At 43.1% G+C, this 20,351-nt stretch overlaps 1 pseudogene across 1 annotated transcript in view; it reads right to left on the bottom strand.

The window, feature by feature from the left end:
- The window catches only part of LOC308279947, a 259,776-nt pseudogene that overhangs the window by 46,155 nt on the left and 193,270 nt on the right, over nt 1–20,351 (bottom strand). Inside the window, exons 6-9 of the transcript in view lie at nt 13,903–14,082; nt 8,584–8,652; nt 4,396–4,434; nt 3,313–3,432 (exon numbers count right to left, since the gene is read on the bottom strand). The product of the transcript in view is annotated as an uncharacterized misc_RNA (transcript). The remainder of the gene's footprint in view (nt 1–3,312; nt 3,433–4,395; nt 4,435–8,583; nt 8,653–13,902; nt 14,083–20,351) is intronic.

Here is a 20,351-nt window from a genome sequence, read left to right on the forward strand (position 1 = left end):
GAACCCCCTCATATTGCTTTCCCAATGCAATACTAATAAGGGTAGTCAGGGACCCAGAAGCCCAAATAAAGCTCAAGGAATATTGTTGAACCTGTGATACTTTTTTATTTCTGTTTTATCTATTAGTTTGGTCATTAAGGTCCACAGAATGAGAGGTCTGCTGTGCCGGAAACATTGCGAAAATAAGTTTCCCATTCGTATTATTCACTGTCCCTTTGTCTCCACTATACAGGAAAAGAAAAATATTAAAAAAAGAAAAGAAAAGTGCTTTAAGTAGCATATGAGGGGTCAAACTAGGGGTTTTTCATGATTCTCAATCCATTGCAAGCATTTGTTTTGCATGAAAAACATTACTTGGGCTAAATCTCGGCCCGCAAAATTGTAAAAAGTGATGAGTCATCACAAAAAATCCACACTTTTCACAGTTTTGGGGAGACAATATTTTGCCCTAGGAATGTTTTTCATACAAAACAATTCAGAATCATGAAGAACCCCTAGTTTGACCCCTCACATGCTACTTAAAGCAGATGTATTATTTTTTTATATATATATTTTTCTTTTCCTGTATAGTGGAGTCAATGGGACAGTGAATAATACAAATGGCCATAACCTTTTTTCGCGATGTTTCCGGCAGAGCAGACCTCTCATTCTGTGGACCTTAATGACCAAATGAATACATAAAACAGAAATAAAAAGTACGGCATGACATCACAGGTCATCTCCCATTCTGGGCTTGTGGTTCCCTGACTAGGGTGACTCATCAGCCTTGTTTGAAAGACTTTCGTCTGCGAGCTTGAACACAGACAGTGAATATCCAAGAGTGAATCGTGAACACACACACACACACACACACACACACACACACACACACACACACACACACACACACACACACACACACACACACACACACACACACACACACACACACACACACACACGCGCGCGCGCGCGCGCGCGCGCGCGCGCGCACGCACATAATACTCATAATACCAACATGGCTGTAGTGCAAGGGTCTTCAACAGGGGGTCCGGGACCCCTAGGGGGTCCCCAGAGTTACTACAAGGGGTCCTCCAAATCTTTGTGTGATAGTAACTTTTTTTTCTCCTTTTTTTATATTAACCAATTGAACCCTAGCGTCCATATTTGGAGAACTTTAGCCAAAAATAGCAGATCTACAAGCTCACAACGCCTCACGTTGGGAGGCGTTGTGAGCTTGTAGATCGGCTATTTTTGGCTAAGAGCTTTGTGTAGAGGGGAAAAAGAGCAGACTAAGTACAGAGTGAAAGGTCAAGTTTTTTTTAAGTATTTTTAAATATCTGAAAACACAAATTGACATGATTCCAAAATACACTGATGGTTGGGCTGTCAAAAGATGAAACTATATGGAATCTATGAACAGGTTGTGGGGGTCCCTGCTTCATCTCTCTCTCAACTAAGGGGTCCCTGGCCTGAAAACGTTGAAGACCCCAGCTGTAGTGTATTCTTGATATATAAAACTTGAAACATGAAACAAAAACCCAGACTTTTATGTAATGCCCATAGCTGCTCTATAATCTTGTAACCTCGCATCACCAGGCTTTCCGCTGGGGGAAAGCCTGGTCTTCGTTTACTAAACGGGCCGTTTGATCCGGTCGGGAGCGGAAGATCTCCTACGTTTTTCTGTAGTCCAAAACGGACTACACTTTGGCCGGAAACAACGACCGGAAACAGTTTCAACCCAGTTAGCGCATGCGCAAGTCGTTAGCCATGTAGTTAGCGCATGCGCAAGTACGGGTTAAAACTGTTTCCGGTCGTTGTTTCCAGCCAAAGTGTAGTCCGTTTTGGACTACAGAAAAACGTAGGAGATCTTCCGCTCCCGACCGGATCAAAAGCCCGAAATTGGAAGCTATAATAATCTTGTAGAGAAGAGGAAGACTACACAAGTGAAGGGTTCAAGTGAAAGACTTCAAATTCAATATCCATGCTAAATAATGACAGCCTTGAGATGTTTTATTTTCCACCTCTCTCTCAAATATGAAAGCCATGAAAAGACATGGCCATATTTATGCCACTGCTAGGAAAAAGAAAAGGCTGTCACAACTTCGGAGATAGAAAAACATGGGTTTAAAACCATGTTCACTTTGTCCATTTTTAAAGACCTAGTGAAATAAAAAATATGTAAAAAAATAAACAATTTTTGTGTATTTTTAGATAAAAAGTCCACAAAAGGCTATCTCTTAATTATTTTCTGTGATCAAAAACGTGCTGTAGGTGTGATGACAGAGACAGGGTTCTTGAATATAAACGAATAAAACCTTTGATTACATTCACCTGTTTGATTCCCATTGCTGCGCATTCCTCAAAACACTGCTGTTTTTAATTACAGAGCTACTCCGTTTTGAATGTCTTTCAGGATGACGTCCAGACTGTGTATTAGTCATTGTAAACTTAATCAGCACACTAAAATATGTATCTTAAAACATAATAAAAAGCAACTTGGTAACACACATTCTGCACAAGAGGCAGGGCAGCCTGGCCATCTCCCTCTGCCTGCGGCTGCAGGCTAATGGTGGCTAAAAAACGATAAGATAAAGCCCCTTCTGATTGGTTTCCGAAATACACTGGCTTGCGTTTCAATTTGAAGTTTGTTTACTTCAAATTAAAATGCCCCAAAAGAGCCATTTCAGCTCGACTTTAAAACCATGCTCTCTCTCCGTTCTTAACGCCAGTCTCTCTCTCTCTCTCTCTCTCTCTCTCTCTCTCTCTCTATCCTTAACACCGTGGTCGTTTTACTCTGTTATTGCACCTGACATGGGGAACTTGAAGTGACTATGACCTTAACAGCCCATTACAGTCTCTCTTTAGGCAGTATCTCTTTGCTGCTTCTGTCAATCTCTCTCTCTCTCTCTCTCTCTCTCTCTCTCTCTCTCTCTCTCTCTCTCTCTCTCTCTCTCTCTCTCTCTCTCAGAAGTATCCGTTATCTCCTCTCCTTCCATTTTCTCTCTCTCTCCAGTTTCCTCCTTATCGCTCCTTGCTCGTCCCTCTGCCTCTGTGATGGACTGACAGCCCCCCCCCCCCCAAACCTTATCCTTTGGCAGGCTCCGTTTTCCACGTCTCATATTAACGGTATGGAGTCAGACATGGACGGTCTGGCCGCTGTAATGTCGGTAATTTTCTGACGGCGGCGTCTGGAGGTAAACGCAGAGCAGACCGATTCCAGCTGCTCTGACATAACCTGGAGAGATACTTTTTGTGGTGTTTCTGAATGGAGGTCTGCCCCTACAAAGAAAGATCCCAAAGGAGAGGACTAAAGTATTGTTCTAAGTGTACCTGTAGAAGCAGGTCTGAAGCGGGCTTCACCCTCTGCTGGAACAGAATGCTCATGGTCCGGTTCTGCTGCTCCAGGTCAAACACGCGCGTCCGCAGCTTCAGACATTCCTCTCTCAGATCCTGTACAGAGTAAATAATAATAATCTGTCATTTGCATGGAGTCAAATACGGAAACATATCTAAATATCTGTGCAGTGGTTTTATACTTTTTTATACTGCAATGTAGAAATACTCTGTTACAAGTAAAGTACATAAGTATTGGCATCAAAATGTACCAAAAGTAAAAGTACAAAATGTTTGAAAATAGCAGATCTAAAAGCTCACAACCGGCTATTTTAGCCTAGGTATAAAATAGGGCTACAGTGATTTATGTATATCTGCAAAGTAACAAGTGACTAACGTTTTCCAATAAATGTAGTGGAGTATAAGTAGGCTACAATATTTGGAGATGTAATGGAGTAGAAGTAAAAGTGTAAATGGGAAATTTCAAGTAAAGTAAAGTATTCAAGTAAAGTACAAATAACTCAAAACTGTACTTAAGTACAGAACTTAAAGGGGAAGACCACCCATTTTCAATAATGAAATATGTCATTAATATATCTTAGAGGAGTTGTGTGGAAATAGAAAAGAAGTTCACCCCCTTCTGTGTTGCCTAGAACTGGAGGATTGATTTTGGGGTTTGTATTGTAAAGTACAATGTGTGATGTCATCAAGTTGTACTTTACTATACAAACCCCAAAATCAATCCTCCAGTTCTAGGCAACACAGAAGAGGGGGAACTTTTGTTCTATTTCCACACAACTCCTCTAAGGTATATTAATGCCACAGTTCAATATTGAAAATGGGTGGTCTTCCCCTTTAAGTACAAGTACTTAGTTACTTTACAACACTGTATCTGTGCAACCTGACTGAATGTGTAAACTCCTCAGCTGACGACGGATAACAGAGTTTATCTAATGACTTTCACAGAGTTCACATAGTCGCTGGATAATTTAATGTGTTTTTTTATTTTATTAATTCTATCCGGGCGCTCCGAGATTGGAGCCCCAGCTAAAGCGGTTTCCGTGGAAACAGTAGACAAACCTTTTGGGTGAGAAGCGCCTGCACCACTTGATTGGCAACCTGCAGCAGAGACAGAGACAAAAAGGAAAACAATCATTATATTACAAATCATTATTTGGCTGCTTTGGCACAAAATGTGGGTGTATTTGAGAGACAGAGAGAAATAAAATGTGTGTGCAATCTGTGCATATACGCCAACAGATGCGTGTGCGTGCGTGCGTGTGCACATTTCAAAAGGCTCTCTAAACATAGCCGATCCACTGAGCAAGTATTAACCACTTTAATCCTAGCATCCCAATTTTGGACATTGGACATTGGTCATTATAGGTGAAAAGAAAAATCGAACAATTTCAAATTATTGTTTGAAAATATCATGTCGAAAATAGTTAGAAATAATTACTTTTAAAAAATATATATAATTCAGAAATGTAAATGGTCAAGGAATAAAGGCCCAGTCTGTTCCGTTCTGGCCCCTGAATCTGCCTTAAGGCCCATTCCCACTGGGCCAGATATTTTTCCATTCAAAGTGGATGGTAGATACAGATAAAAAAAATATTTGCCACAGATAAAAGTATCTGTGGAAAATATCTGTGGTAGATATTTTTTTTATCTGTATCTATCTACCATCCACTTTGAATGGAAAAATATCTGGAGAAAGAGATTTGTTTTTATCTGTTATCTGGCCCAGTGGGAATGGGCCTTAAGGCAGATTCAGGGGCCAGAACGGAACAGACTGGAGCACACACACATCTTTCACAATGTTTAATCTCCTTCCAGGGCCCTAGCGCTGTATATCGACAGCCCAAAGCTGCTGTAGGGTCAGAGGCGTGTGGGGCTAAAGTGTTGTTGTGCCTGGGCCTGTGGGGTCTCCTGGTGGCTCACACCTGCCTACAGCGTGTGGACCACAAGGGCCATCGACCAGCGACTCCGATTACCACCCATTGATTGCTCATTAATATGCTGCGAGGCCACACATACTGGCTTCCTCCGAGGTGTCCGCTCTCGCTCCGTATCGAACCGGCCACGAACCGGCCAGGGGAACAGCAGGAAATATGATGAAGTGAGCAGTTAAAAGTAAACCGTGAACGGCAAACGCTCCACTTCTAAACCATATAACGAACAGGGCTGGTTGCTTAAGGCGGTGGTTCTCAACCTGTGGGTCGGGACCCCCCTGGGGGAGTCCCCAAATCATCCCCCAGATGATTAACTTAATGTGCAACTTTGTTTTCTCAATCAACAGTAAACAAACCAAGATCAAGTTTAAGTGTATAGAGCAGGGATGGGCAACTTTGATGATGGAGGGTCACTATATTTTCACACTCACTCCAGAGGGCCACAATGCATAATACAGGCAAAAATGGCAAAAATAGACGATCTACAAGCTCAAAACACGTCGCAGTGCGACACGTTTTGAGCTCGTGAGCTATTTTTGAATTGGAATCCTGAATTATTTTTCACTATTCTTGAATTAGAATCCTGAAAAGTATATACCGGTATATATATTTTTTCAAATACATTTATGTTCTTATGTTAACTTTATGAACTTAAAGGACAACTTTAGTTTTTTACAACAAGGGTTCATATTTTAGATTGTAATTAAAGAATATAAAAGATGAGTGTTAAATTGATTTAATGTACTTCTTTCTATTGTTTTAGAGATTCTTATTTCAGTGGTTGGGGGCATGCGTACAAGTGGCTAAATATGTCATTTTACACAGAATAAGCCCATTCCCAAGATACAACGCAACCTTTCATGGTTGGATATGACTTATGGGGGCTAGAAGTGTTACTGTAAATAGCAATAAAGAAACTGCTGGCTTATTGTGTCTAAAAAGACATATTTAGCCACTTGTACGCATGCCCCCATGCATACGCATGCCCGACATTTTAGCACGGTAAATGCGATAAAACAATAGAACAAAGCAAATGAAAACATTTTAACACTCACCTTTTCTTTTCTCTAATTACAATCTAAAATATGAACCCTTGTTGTAAAAAAACAAAGTTGTCCTTTAAATACAAATACATTTTACATAAAAATGCTAATAGTACTAGTCATTAAGCTACTAATAATATACTTAAGTAATTTAAGCGGGTCATGTTAAAATGTTTGGAGTTGAACCAGCTGAAATCAATAATATATTAATATGGTATTCTGTTATTAACCTCCGGGTTAATATGAAGATGGGGCCCTCGGGCCGCCAGTTGCCCATGTATGGTATAGAGGGTATCTGCACATTTCACAAGTGACAATTTAAGGACTTTTTAATACATCTAAAATGACAAATTAAACATTGGCCAAATTGTCACATATTTGAGGCAGAAATTGTGGAAATAGCCGATCTACATGCTCACAAGGCCTCGCAACACGAGGCGTTGTAAGCATGTAGATCTGCTATTTTCACAATAGAACCATGATATACAAAATGTAATTCCTCAACTCGTGGGGGTCCCCAGTTCAAATATGATTATTTTGGGGGTCACAGCCTGAAAAGGTTGAGAACCACTGGCTGAGCGGGTCTGAGCGCGTGAAGACGGACCAACACAATGGCCCCAGAAAATGCACGAGAGAATTAAATCCAGCCACAAATAAGACCGCCCACACGATCCCCCTCATCACCTTAAAAAATATATATAAAGTTAAACAAGCAGCCGGTCTCATTTGAAAAGAACCGTTCGTTCCGTTAGGCAGATTCTTTTGTCTGCAGTCATTATATGCGCGAGCGAGGCGGCCTGCGGTGGAGGCTGTTACAGAGGCGCATGGACCCCTGTCATCAAAACAGCCTCATTAGTGGGCCTCGCTTCATAGGAAGCCACGCAGGAAAAACGATTGACGGCTGAACCGAGGCGTCCTAGCCGGGGTGCGGGCAGCGAGGTGTACGGGAGAATGTGGTTGTGTTTGTTTATATACCGTCCCAACAGCCAGGGGTGTCGCACCAAATTCTGGGCCCTGGGTACAAGGATTCACTGCGGGCCCCCCCATGAATGTTCTTCATCATAGGGGGAGGGGCTTAAAAAGGGGCTTAAAAAAATATGTATATTCAAAGATTTGCACACTTTTCACAAAAAAATAGCAGATCTACAAGCTCGCAGCGCGGCACTCGGTGCCGCGCTGTGAGCTTGTATAATCTGCTATTTTTCAATAGCTAAAGTATAAAATAATTAAGGCCCCTCCTCCACCTTGGGCCCTAGTAACTCAGTCCCACTTGTCCCCCCCTTGTGACACCCCTGTGACCAGGAGTATCTATACTTTGACTCAAGTACTGGCCTTGAGTACTTCGTCCACCACTGCACTGCTGCAGGGACGGCTGGTCTGACGGGATGTTTAATCCCATCATGTGGGCTCTTCAGGCAGAGCTGGGTAAACAACACTGTCCCCCCCAGCTCTCACAAATAAAATGGAGGGCCCAGAGCAACCATTGTTACCACAAACCATGGTTCATACGAGGCTGCAGCGTAAGCTACTCAACAGCACCCATTCTTTGGACGATTAAAATGTTTACTCTAAAGTCTGAAAAATTGATTATTTTTTTCAGCCGTGTTGCCAAGCAAAGGGGGGAATACAAATCTAATCCAAGTGTCTCTTAATGTATTTTGCAGCTTATGCGTGTAGATTTTGCAATACTGTACCTAGTACTGCCAAACTCTTGCATTATACAACGAAAAAGAAGGAACATTCAATAACTTTGCAAAGTAAGGACGACTTGAATGCCTCAATCATTCTTGATTTAGTCCATGGGCCATACCAGATGTCGTTATCGGAAACAGTTACTTAGTATTTTTGAGAAGCTCTATATCTGTAGATTATATTTTGGTATGATTGATTGATAACCTTCCTGAATAACAGCTAATTGGTGTTAGCAGCTGCTAAAGTTGGTGTCCCATTAACTTCACTATACAGGGAAAAAAATGCCGCTCTTATGCTACTTAAAGCCAGATTCGTTTTTTTGCATTTCTTTTCCTGTATAGTAAAGTTAATGGGACACCAACTTTAGCAGCTGATAACACCAATTTAGCTGTGACTGAGGAAGGGTTATCATACCAAAATATTATCTACAGATACAGTATAGAGCTTGCCACCTTTCCGATAGCGACATCTCGTATGGCCCATGGATCGACTAATTGGCTGAATCATGCTTTGCACCCTATACTGCCCTAGAATGAGGTTTATGGGGTTGAAGGGTAGAACAAACCGTTGGCCAAACTCACCTCATCCAGACAGCGCTCATACTGCTCCCTTTGAATAGCGTTCTCCGAGGCCAAGGTAGAGTTTTGCTCCTGCAGGTCAAAGACACACACACAGACACACAGTCAGAATAGCAAGAACCTTGCTGTGACTTTAGACAGGGGCGTCACAAGGGGGGGGGGGGGGGGGGGGGGGGGAGTGGGACTGAGTTACTAGGGCCCAAGGTGGAGGGGCCTTGATTATTTAATACTTTAGCTATTGAAAAACAGCAGATATACAGTACAAGCTTGTAGATCTGCTATTTTTGAAAAGTCGTGAAAATGTGTACAAATCTTTAAATATACTGTATGTATTTTTTAAGCGAACATTTGTAACTCAAATTTAGCTTCTGGGGGGTCCCTGGAACTAAATATTTTGAGATGAGGGTATGTGGCCAAATACATATCATTTTGGGGCTCCTTCACGTGAAAAAGTTTGAGCACCACTGACATAGATACATAGGTTTTTCAATAAACCTTAGAAGGATTTGAAATATTCAAAGACTTGCACAAATTTTCATGATTTCTCACTCTGTGCCACGCTGTGAGCTTATATATCTGCTATTTTTCAATAGTTAAAGCACAAAATAACGCGTAATAAATGCATTCCCCCTATGAAGAACATTCATGGGGGGCCCGCAGTGAATCCTTGTTACCCAGGGCCCAGAATTTTGTGCGACACCCCTGCACACACACACACACAGTCAGAACAGCAACAACCTTGCAGTGACTTTAGATATTATAGTTGATACAACAACAACCGGTGATCAGATCAGAAATAACGACCAAAACACGAGGCGGCCGGGCTTCACAAAGGTCACGTGTCAAAGTATTAGCTCCATAAAAGGTCAAGGGGACGGAAGAGAACGGATGGTGAACTTTGCAGCGGCGCGTTCGGAGTTCGGAGGCTAAATATGAATATTTCCTCGTCTTCGGCGGAGCGCTAGTGCCTCACCTTTACGGCGGCGCGCTAGCGATCGATCGCAGCGGTTTTCCAATTTGTCCGAGGCAGGGTGGGGGGGAGGGGGGGGGTGAGGTGGGGGGGGGGGGTGTATTAGGGGCTGTCAGTTTGTTGTCAGGCGGCAGCGGCTGCTTCTGTTTCCCCGTGCCCTTTGAGCAGGAACCACCAGTCTCGTGATTAAAACCCATTTAGGCCTAGAATTATTGAATGGTCTAACCAGTGAAAAATAGCAGATATACAAGCGCTGCGAGCTTGTAGATCTGCTATTTGTTTTTTAAGTTGTGAAAATGTGTGCAAATCTTTGAATATATGCATTTTCAAAGCGAACGTTTGTAACTCTAATTTTGCTTCGGGGGGGGGGGGGGGGGGGGGGGGGGGGGGGTCCGTGGCCAAATAAATATCATTTTGGGGGTCCTTGACATGAAAAGGTTTGAGAAACACTGACATAGTAGTCTCTCAAGAACATTCTAACTGAGCTCCATTTAAGTGAAAGGGACATTTTCTTTGACGATGGCTGGCCAGATTGCTGACATAGAAACATAGTTTTTTCAAAAAACCTTAGAAGGATTCAAAAGACACTTACAGAATCGGGTCAAAATTCTAATTTTCATGATTAAAAAAAAATAGCAGATCTACAAGCTCGCAGCGCGGCACTCGGTGCCGCGCTGTGAGCTTGTATATCTGCTATTTTTCAATAGCTAAAGCATAAAATAATGATACACAATAATGTGTACCCGTTCTGAATGGGTTAAAACAAGGGAAACTTAATTACACCCCCGCACAACAGTGTAATTCTGTGCAATCTGGTTTGGGGGAAGCGCTGCACAGCTGTTGACGATGCTGATGCAAAACGTGTCAAAACTTGGGTAAAGCATAAGAGAACGTGATGTTCCTCCTGTTCCACTAGATTGTTTTAAACTAATCTGCAAAAAGAAACAGCATCAAACATCTGTCTGTTCAGTGAAAGGAACTTCTATTCGTGGGCTAGTGCTAAGAACTTGGAGATATAGTCAAATAATGTTTCAGTGATCTATACACAGATCTTCAATGTTAATATATCCATTTGTAACTCTGTGAGAGCAGGGATGTGGAGAGAATGTTAGAGAGGCAGGGGCTGACATTTATAAAGGGGCTTCTTGATGAAAATATCAAAAATAGCAGACAACCAAAGTCACAGGTCGGCTAATTTCGGAGCTTGATACCATACTAAACTAAGCATAATCAAGTCAATACTGGAGATGTGGTGTACGGCATGGATTTCTACACTTTCAACATAAGATGCTGCATTCAAGTTCAGGAGAGTTTTGACAAGTCAATTCTCTTGAACGCTGCCTTCAGGTACGGCATGGAAAGAGGGCATTTGCATTTCTTTGCCCATTGTAAAAACTGCATTCATGGTCTGGAGAGGGCACTTTTTACAGACGGATAAAAGTGCAGGGGCTCAAGCCCCCTTCGATGTCTCTGTGTGCACGTGCCTGTGTGAGAGTGTGCTTATGCATACCAGTGTAATATAAAGCGGCCTCACTTAAAGGACAACATAAAGAGACATTTCAGCAATAACACTCCAGAGGGATTGCTATCCCATGAGATATACAATTTTGCCCAGTCTGATGTCCGTTAACTTCATATTATTTCTGACAGCTGACAGCAGTTGCTAGGTTACAGGTATAGGGTAAGGTAAGCGGGGCAAATTGATACGGTACGTTTATAGAACGCTTTTATTGGGAGGTATTAGAATTCATAAGAATGCCTCTCGTAAAAAAATATGAGGTCAGGGCGGTGGAATAATTAACGAGGTGGCTGGAAACACGTTTCGTAATTCTTTCCGAATATGCAGTCACAATAATCTCTTCCGTCAAAGAAAAAATGACTGAAACAATGTCTTCACCCACCTGCTGGCTAGATTACCTTCCATTATTTGAAACAAAAGAGGGGTTTAATTTACCCACGACGGTAGAGAGAGGAAATGCAATTGCAATCTAAACCTCTTCTTTCCCTCGCAGATACGATTTGAACTTTTGCAAAGAGAAGCTAGTTATAGGAGGCGGCTGCGTGCCTGCCATGTTAAGCCATTTCGGCCTGATTTACACTGCAGCCAAATCCAGCCTGAATAAGATCTGTGTCACATCCATGGTTTCATATGACCATGTGACCATTTAAACCAATCAGATTCCCATCTGGATGTGACACAGATCTGATTCAGGCTGGATTTGGCTGCAGTGTAACTCAGGCCGTAGACCGGGTAAGCGTTATTATTTTATGCTTTAACTGTTGAAAAATAGCAGATATACAAGCTTGCAGCGTGGCACCGAGTGCCACGCTGAGAGCTTGTAGATCTGCTATTTTTGAAAGGTTGTGAACATTAATATCTTTGAATATTGACCCGATTCTATAAATGTCTACTAAATCCTTCTAAGGTTTTTTCTTTTCTATGTCAGTGGTGCTCAAACTTTTTCATGACAAGGAACTCCGAAATTATAGATATTTGGCCACGGACCCCCATCTCAAAATATGTTGTCCAGGGACCCCCCAGAAGCAAAGATTTGAGTTACAAATGTTCGCTTAAAAAATACATCACTTCAGAGATTTGCTCAAATTTTCACGACTTTTCAAAAATAGCAGATCTACAAGCTCGCAGCGCGGCACTCGGTGCCGCGCTGTGAGTTTGTATATCTGCTATTTTTTCAATAGTTAAAGCATCAGGTACCGTAACTCTAGTCCTAAACGGATTAATAGAGTATATGAGTGGTGCTGTGGAAACAAGAGCCGGCCGGCGCTTACTTAGTGTCAGCGGCGTTTACACCCAGCGCAGGGCAGTGATGTATGGCCTCAGCGCTGCTCGCGTTGCTATTGCTGGCGCAGCATCCATCACACGAGCGGCGGGATGGAAATAAAATGGCAGATAACTTTGGATAAAGCCATTTAGAAACGTTAACGTTTGGCTAATGCGCTGCTCTCTCTCTCGCGGCGGTCAGCCAGACAGGTTGGCTGTACCGTACGTACTTCCCTGCCATTCCACCAAAAGATAAGTCGCAGTCAAACAAGGTCGTAAGGCAACGGGCAATTATCTGCCATGTTGCTGTAATTAGCTCCAGCTTCCATTCATGTCAGGTAGAAGTTATGTCACTGGAACACTGGCAAGAGCCAGAGATGTACAAAGCTCAGAACGAGGCTAATTTCAGCGTTGCAACACGATGCAACAACAGAGTTTAAATCAGGTGTTAGTGTGGCAGTCGCACAGGAGTTACAGCGGACATTCTAAGCAGGTAATTAAAAGTCGCACACGGCAACTATTTATGCGTACAAAGTTTAAATCTATATAGGAGAACTTACAATTCTCGTACTGTACATACGTTGTACGTACAATAAGATACTGCATGATTGTATTGATCTGTGGAGGGAAATTATGTCAATCTGACCATACTGTATGTTTTTGTTCCATAAACCATTTAGTTTTCAGAAAGTATCAATGTCTTAGATCAGTAATTCTCAAAAAATTTTGTTGCAAATGTTCACTTATTCAAAATATATATATATATATTCAAAGATTTGCACTTTGCACTTTTCAAAAATAGCAGATTTACAAGCTCACAGCGCGGCACTGAGTGCCGCAATTTTTTCAATAGCTAAAGTATAAAATAATTAAGGCCCCTCCACCTTGGGCCCTAGTAACTCAGTCCCCCTTTCCCCCCCCCTGTGACGCCCCTTGGACCCTGATGTGTGACATGTGTAGGATCATGTTGCTCTCTCTCCCCGCTGGGGAGGCTGACGAGCTGTCACTGCCTCCAGACAAAACAAAACCTCCAGGCAGGACTGGCTCACACGGGAGAGAAAAGGAAGGACGGACGGACGGACGGAAGCAGCGACGGCACCCAGGGGCGTCACAAGGGGGGGGGGGGGGGGGAGTGGGACTGAGTTACTAGGTCCAAAGGTGGAGGGGCCTGGAATTATTTTATACTTTAGCTATTGAAAAATAGCAGATCTACAAGCTCACAGCGCGGCACCGAGTGCCGCGCTGCAAGCTTGTATATCTGCTATTTTTGAAAAGTCGTGAAAATGTGCACAAATCTTTGAATATGTTTTAAGTGAACATTTGTAACTTTTTATAAATTTTGCTTCTGGGGGGTCCCTGGAACTAAATATTTTGAGATCGGAGTCCGTGGCCAAATACATGTCATTTTGGGGGTCCTTGACATGAACACATTTGAGCACCACTGACTGACATAGAAACATAGTTTTTTTTCAAAAAAAACCTTAGAAGGATTTGAAATATTCAAAGACTTGAACAAATCTTCAATCAAAAATAGCAGATCTACACACACGCGGTGATGAGTGTCTCCTACCTCCAGGGCCTTGAGGCGCTCCAGAAGGTACTTGGTTCTCTCCTCTTCCGATTGGCTGCCGTCGGTCTCAGCACTCGTCAGGACGGAGCCTGGATCCGATGACGGCGGATTGGCCGGCGGCGCGCGCCGCTCTTCCTCGGGGGCGTCGTGTTGCTTGTGCGTCTCTTCTGAGAGTTTATCCTGAGGAGAAAACACAAACACAAACACAATAAAAGGTTAGGTGGGAAGACAGACAGAGAGGAAGAGACGATAGGGGAAAAAAAGGCTTCAAAGGAGAGGTGACAGTAGTACGGGCAAAGAGGAAAACATTTAAACAGAGGCCAGGGAGGAAGCCCATTTAGGTCTAAGTCCAATTCGAAAAAAGCCTTAAAGACCTAAGTCCGATTTGAAAATAACCCACTGTTTTTCTGGAAAACGTATTACTCAGCCTCAGCTAGAAACAAAATTCCAAAACTATTTGATAGATTACACCTTTGGCTTTCATAGAAAATGTTCAGAAAAACGTAAAATATTCTTTTCAAAAGTGACTGTACTACATACTGTACATACTGTAATGCATTATGTTCCCGGCCTGAGGGGGTAATACACTTTAATGTGTACCCTTAGACGGCAGAAAAAGACAGAATACAACCCTGAAGCAGAATGGCTGGAGGAGGAAGCTTGATTTCTTGACAAAAATATCTGTTCTTTTCGGCGAGCACTGCACAGCCAACACGTTTATAGGGCTGGAGACACGCAGCTTCAGCACCACTGCAACTCCAAAACATCCCTTAATCCCTAATCATGTTTCACTGGTTTACCAAGGACTAACTGTGACCTTGACAATTCCCCTCTTATCTCTGATATGGAGTCCTCACAATCCCTCCACCCCCCGTCTCTCTCTCTCTCTCTCTCTCTCTCTCTCTCTCTCTCTCTCTCTCTCTCTCTCTCTCTCTCTCTCTCTCTCTCTTTCTTCATGTTGCAACTCTTCCTGCCTTTCTCTCTCTGCCTGCGTCTCTCGTCTTTCGGGCTCCATTTCTCTCTCTTCTCCGTCTCTCTATTTCACTCTTATATTATGTTGTCAGTTATTAATGAAAAACTAAATAAATAAACGCCTTTTCCACTCAAATAAATACAATATACACAAGCTCAGAAAACAGAATATTTATTTCGAATGCAGCAACATTTACGGTGTGACTGCAGGATGTTTAAATGGTAAATGGTGCATTTATATAGTGCTTTTATCCAAGGCGCTTTACATAGATTGTGTATTACATTCACCCATTCACGCACACATTCATACACCGGTGGCGGAGGAAACCATGCAAGGCACCAACCTGCTCACCGGGAGCAATGTGGGGTTCAGAGTCTTGCTCAAGGACCCTTTGACATTAACTCAGGGGGAGCCCAGATTCGAACTGGGAACCCTTCGGGAACCCTTCGTGATCTAATAACGGTTTCTCTACTCCTGAGCTATGCCGCCCCCTTGTTTACTCATCAAGCTGATGAGAAAACATCAGAAAAGAGACAATTGTCTTTCTTGGCTTTTTATCTCCAAACCAAACCAACATGTTAGCCTATATACAGTAAACAGCAACGAAGGCACATACAGTTGCTTCCTTCGTTTCCACAAGCCTTTCTGCTGTTTAGTGAACATCTCTTTCCTCTGGTGTGATCAGGAGTCAGTGGGCTGGGAAAGGCTGCCACTGGGCAATGAGGTTTGAATGAAGTAATGGTACCTTTTGGAGGGATGTCACCTTCCTGGCCTGATGTATGGCTGTGCACGGGCCTTACATTTTTCATTACTGCCTGGCTTTGACACATCATTGTCAAGCCTGGGGATAACAGTTACCTCCGTGGTTAATGCTGCAGACAAAGTCATGCTTAGCAACAATGATGGATGGGGGTATCTCCACGCTGCCTCTTACCCAAATGCAGCAGAGAGACAGAGTTGCCCCTTCCCCTCTCTCCTAATAGGAATTGGAAATAACGTCCTTCGTGAGCACTTTTTTGTTTTCAACACGATCAAAATCTCGATTAAAACATATTAGGCCTTTCAATCTTGTCTGATTCCATCAGACACAATTGCGCTCGAATTGATTACTTTATAAACACAGCTTTCATGTTTGGCTTTTGGGAAATACCGGTCATTTGCATTCAGAGGCCGTTAACCAAGGAAGAGTTAAAGTTAAGTGATATTCCTGTGTTAGAATCATTATTAAATAGCTTTAAATTCTGATAGTAATCATTGCTATAGAGCAGGGGTGCCTAAAGTGCGGCCCGGGAGCCAAATGCGTCCCGAGGATACATTTTATACGGCCCGCAGCTTAATTCCTAAATTGTATCCACCTGTTTCCGCGAGACTTTACTGTAGCATTATTTGCGGGACACTTCCGGTTAACAGCAGACATACAAGCTCACGTCGCGTCGCAGATGCAACCGTTGTGAGCTTGTAGATCACTCTCGGCTGCGGCGCCAGAAGCTGCTGCACATTCTGCGCAATGCACGATGGGATGTTGGAAAGTTGTGGATATAGACGACCCGCCAGCACTGTCAAACAAGAATATTTTCCCAGAGTATAATTTGTCAGGATTCCTTGTTCTCTGTCGCCTCATTCTTAACACCCATGGGGCCAAACTCGTTCAGTAACGAGACACGGCCACTGGAGGTCGCTGTGCCAAAACTCAGTTGTCTCGTTGAGAGACGAGACTAAGGGTTAACTTTGCAGCGTGCTGCTGTGCGCATGTTGTGTGCACCTCACTGCCCTGTGAAAGACCCTGGTCCATACGTCATAACGTGACTCGCACAGAAGCAAAATGGAGCGTCTATGCTGCATAGAATTCTATTCTATGCTGAAATATAAAAACAGCTTTATCTCTGAATAAGGTGCAAAGAACGCCAGGAAGCAGAGATCTGCTTGTTTTCACGGTGACACTATTACCGCGATGGTCGGCCCCGGTTTGGATTTTTGTTTCGTGAGTGTTTGTAAACAAACGGATCTTCTTCCTCAATCGTCAGTGGACACTCACGTGCACACGCACGAAGCTTCCGAGGCTCTTCAAAATAAAGCGTAAGTGAAACGGCGGCACCAGCAACAGCTAGAAATGTTAGAAACCTTGGCGGCCGTTGTGTTAAGGGTCAAAGAAAGGCTATTTTAATTGTATTTTTTTACTTGAACATCTGGTTCCAGCCAGGATGAGTTATTTGTGTTTTGTCCAGAGCACACATCTGACAAAGGTCAGTTGATATTAAATATTGAGGATGATAGTTAAACAGAATTGTTTAAATGCGGTGCATGTTATCTAACTTATTATGGTCGGACCAAAAGTACATTATGTCAGGAGAGAGTCGGCCCTTTATTATGTTCTAATGTGGCCCCCTTTCAAAAAGGTCTGGACACCCCTGCTATAGAGTACAGTAACAGCAGACTAAAAAAACCTCCATCATCAAATCAAGCAAGGATGCAGAAAAGACGAAACGACTTTTGCAATTGCCACATCTGCGCATACATCACAGTGTGGAATTAAACAAAGATAATCCTTCAGCCCAGCATCAGATTATAAACTGCGCTGTTGCTGAGCAGGAAATGGAAACGTCACACCTCCCCCCATATGTGCGACGGATCTGTCCCCAACGGCGTTCGTTGGTTCGTTGGTTCGTTGGCGCCACAGGACTCTCAGGATATCTGTCCCTCTCTGGATCGTTCTCCTGGTCGCTAATCCCTGGCTCGGTAATCCACTCTTGTTTATTAACCCATTTAGGCCTAGAGTTATTGAATGCTTTAACCGGTGAAAAATAGCAGATATACAAGCTCACAGCGCGGCACCGAGTGCCGCGCTGCGAGCTTGTAGATCTGCTATTTTTGAAAAAAAGTTGTTAAAATGTGTGCAAATCTTTGAACGTATGTATTTTCAAAGCGAACGTTTGTAACTCAAATGTTGCTTCTGGGGGGGTCCCTGGAACTAAATATTTTGAGATGGGGGTCCGTGGCCAAATACATATCATTTTGGGGGTCCTTCACATGAAAAGGTTTGAGAACCACTGACATACAGCAGTAGTCTCTCAAGAACAGACTAACTGAGCTCCAGTTGAGTGGAAAGGACCTTTTCTTTGACGATGGCTGGCCAGATTGCTGACATAGAAACATAGCTTTTTCAAAAGATCTTAGAACGATTCAAAAGACACTTATAGAATCGGGTCAACATTCTAATTTTCACGATTCTTCAAAAATAGCAGATCTACAAGCTCGCAGCGCGGCACTCGGTGCCGCGCTGTGAGCTTGTATATCTGCTATTTTTCAATAGTTAAAAGCATAAAATAATAATACACTGTCTATAATGTGTACCCGTTCTGAATGGATTAACATGTAGGATGCTGTTATCCCTCTACAATGAACCCCTGTGAGTAATCTGCAGCTATCTGGCTGTTTTCAAATGACCTGCCCAGGTTGCATGATCCACCGCTTGGAGACTCAAGACGCCACAGGGTAAACAAACAGCCAACACAAACAAGCCCAGGCACTAATCACATCTGCATTAGCCTCTTTGGAATGTGCATGTGGCCGAGACAGCCTCCATTTATCACTACCACATTCATATTTGACTCAGTTGTCCGGTTGTCTTTAAATGTATGACCACCGCTTCAGTTTTACACCGTTGTTGAAAGCTAGTTCTCCCTCTCTTTGCTTGTCTCTCTCTTTCTGACTCTCTGCTTTTCTCCTTTTTATAATAACTGGAATGTACAGGGGGGGCATGGCTCAGGGGTAGAGAAACCGTTACTAGAGCACGAAGGGTTCCCGAAGGGTTCCCAGTTCGAATTCGGGCTCCCCCTGAGTTAATGTCGAAGAGTCCTTGAGCAAGACTCTGAACCCCTAATTGCTCCCGGTGAGTAGGCTGGTGCCTTGCATGGTTTCCTCTGCCACCGGTGTATGAATGTGTGTGTGAATGGGTGAATGTAATGCACAATCTATGTAAAGCGCCTTGGATAAAAGCGCTATATAAATGCACCATTTACCATTTTACAGTATGCAGTCTGATCTGCAAATGTATATATTTCTAGATTCAAGATTCAATAACTTTATTGCCATGTCAACGTAGTTGATAGGAATGTGTCTTGGTTCACTCTCTGACATAAAACATAAAGCAAGGACAGTGCAGCAGCACACCATATACAGAACACCCATAAACACACACAATGAGAAGAATAAAAATGAAAAACACGAATGGGAAACAAATTATTCTGCTGGGTATTTTTTCAAACAATACCCAGCAGAATAGAAAGTGCATACAGTTTGGTTTAAAGTGCTACATACATACATAGTTCTCTAGTTACGACATAATGAATGTAACGGCAACATGACAATGCATCATCATCAGGGGTGTCGCACCAAATTCTGGGCCCTGGGTACAAGGATTCACTGCGGGCCCCCCATGAATGTCTTTCCTAGACTGGGAACGCATTATTTACTATTATATAAAAGTGCTGCGAGCCTGTAGATCTGCTATTTTTGAAAAATCATGAACATTGGTGCAAGTCTTTGTATATTCCCACCCCCCCCCCCCCCCCCCCTTGTGACACCCCTGAACATCATCATGCAGCGGATGAGCCCGAGGCAGCGGTATATCAACGCTGTGATGATGCGTACATCGCATTGCACGATCATCATCATCATCGTCATCATGCACTGAACGAGACAGAGGCAGCACCGTTACGTGCAGCTCAAGTAAATAAATAGGCTACCTGGAAGTTGCAAAGCGTGATGTGTGACCTCAACCTCTGCCTGTCGCTCAGAATGTTTCCCCACTCAATCTCAACCTCCACACTCCTGACCACTTCTTCCTCTTGCATAACATGGTCAGCAGCAAACTGTTTATTTAACACTGGGAGCTCTGCTTGTTGTCTAGTTCTCACTATGATGCCCTTCACTCTTAAGTCTTAACCCATTTAGGACTGATTAAAAAACATTTTTTTTCAAATATGTATTCAAGAATTACAAAAGATGTATGTTGCTATACATGTACATAGCAACATCTGACTTTAGAGATACTGTGTACCGCTTTGCGTGATTTTAGGGCAAAATCTGTAGGAGCAGCGTCCAAAAATGTGTTTTGCTAAAATCAGCCTCATGGTGGCGCTAGAAGAGGGCCATGTGAGAAATCAGGGCTGGAGGTTGTGGTTTGCCAGCCAAGGAGTGTGTGTGCAGCGATAAGAGTGGGGCCAAAAGTGTGACGTGACGGACAGACAGACAGACAGACAGACAGACAGACAGACAGACAGACAGACAGACGGCGGAGTTTGTCATAGTAACTTGCGACCTGACGGTCGCAGAAAGGGGTTCCAACTTCCTGTCTTGAAAGGTAAAAACACCAAAAGGGGTTCCTGTCCTGAATGGGTTACAGTGTCAAAACTGCAATTTTATTATTGAGCGGTGCTCCTGGAAGGAGCTAAGCTCCTACATCTTGCTTTGTCTG

Source organism: Nannobrachium achirus, assembly GCF_963921795.1.
Source record: "Nannobrachium achirus genome assembly, chromosome: 24".
Taxonomy (NCBI): domain Eukaryota; kingdom Metazoa; phylum Chordata; class Actinopteri; order Myctophiformes; family Myctophidae; genus Nannobrachium; species Nannobrachium achirus.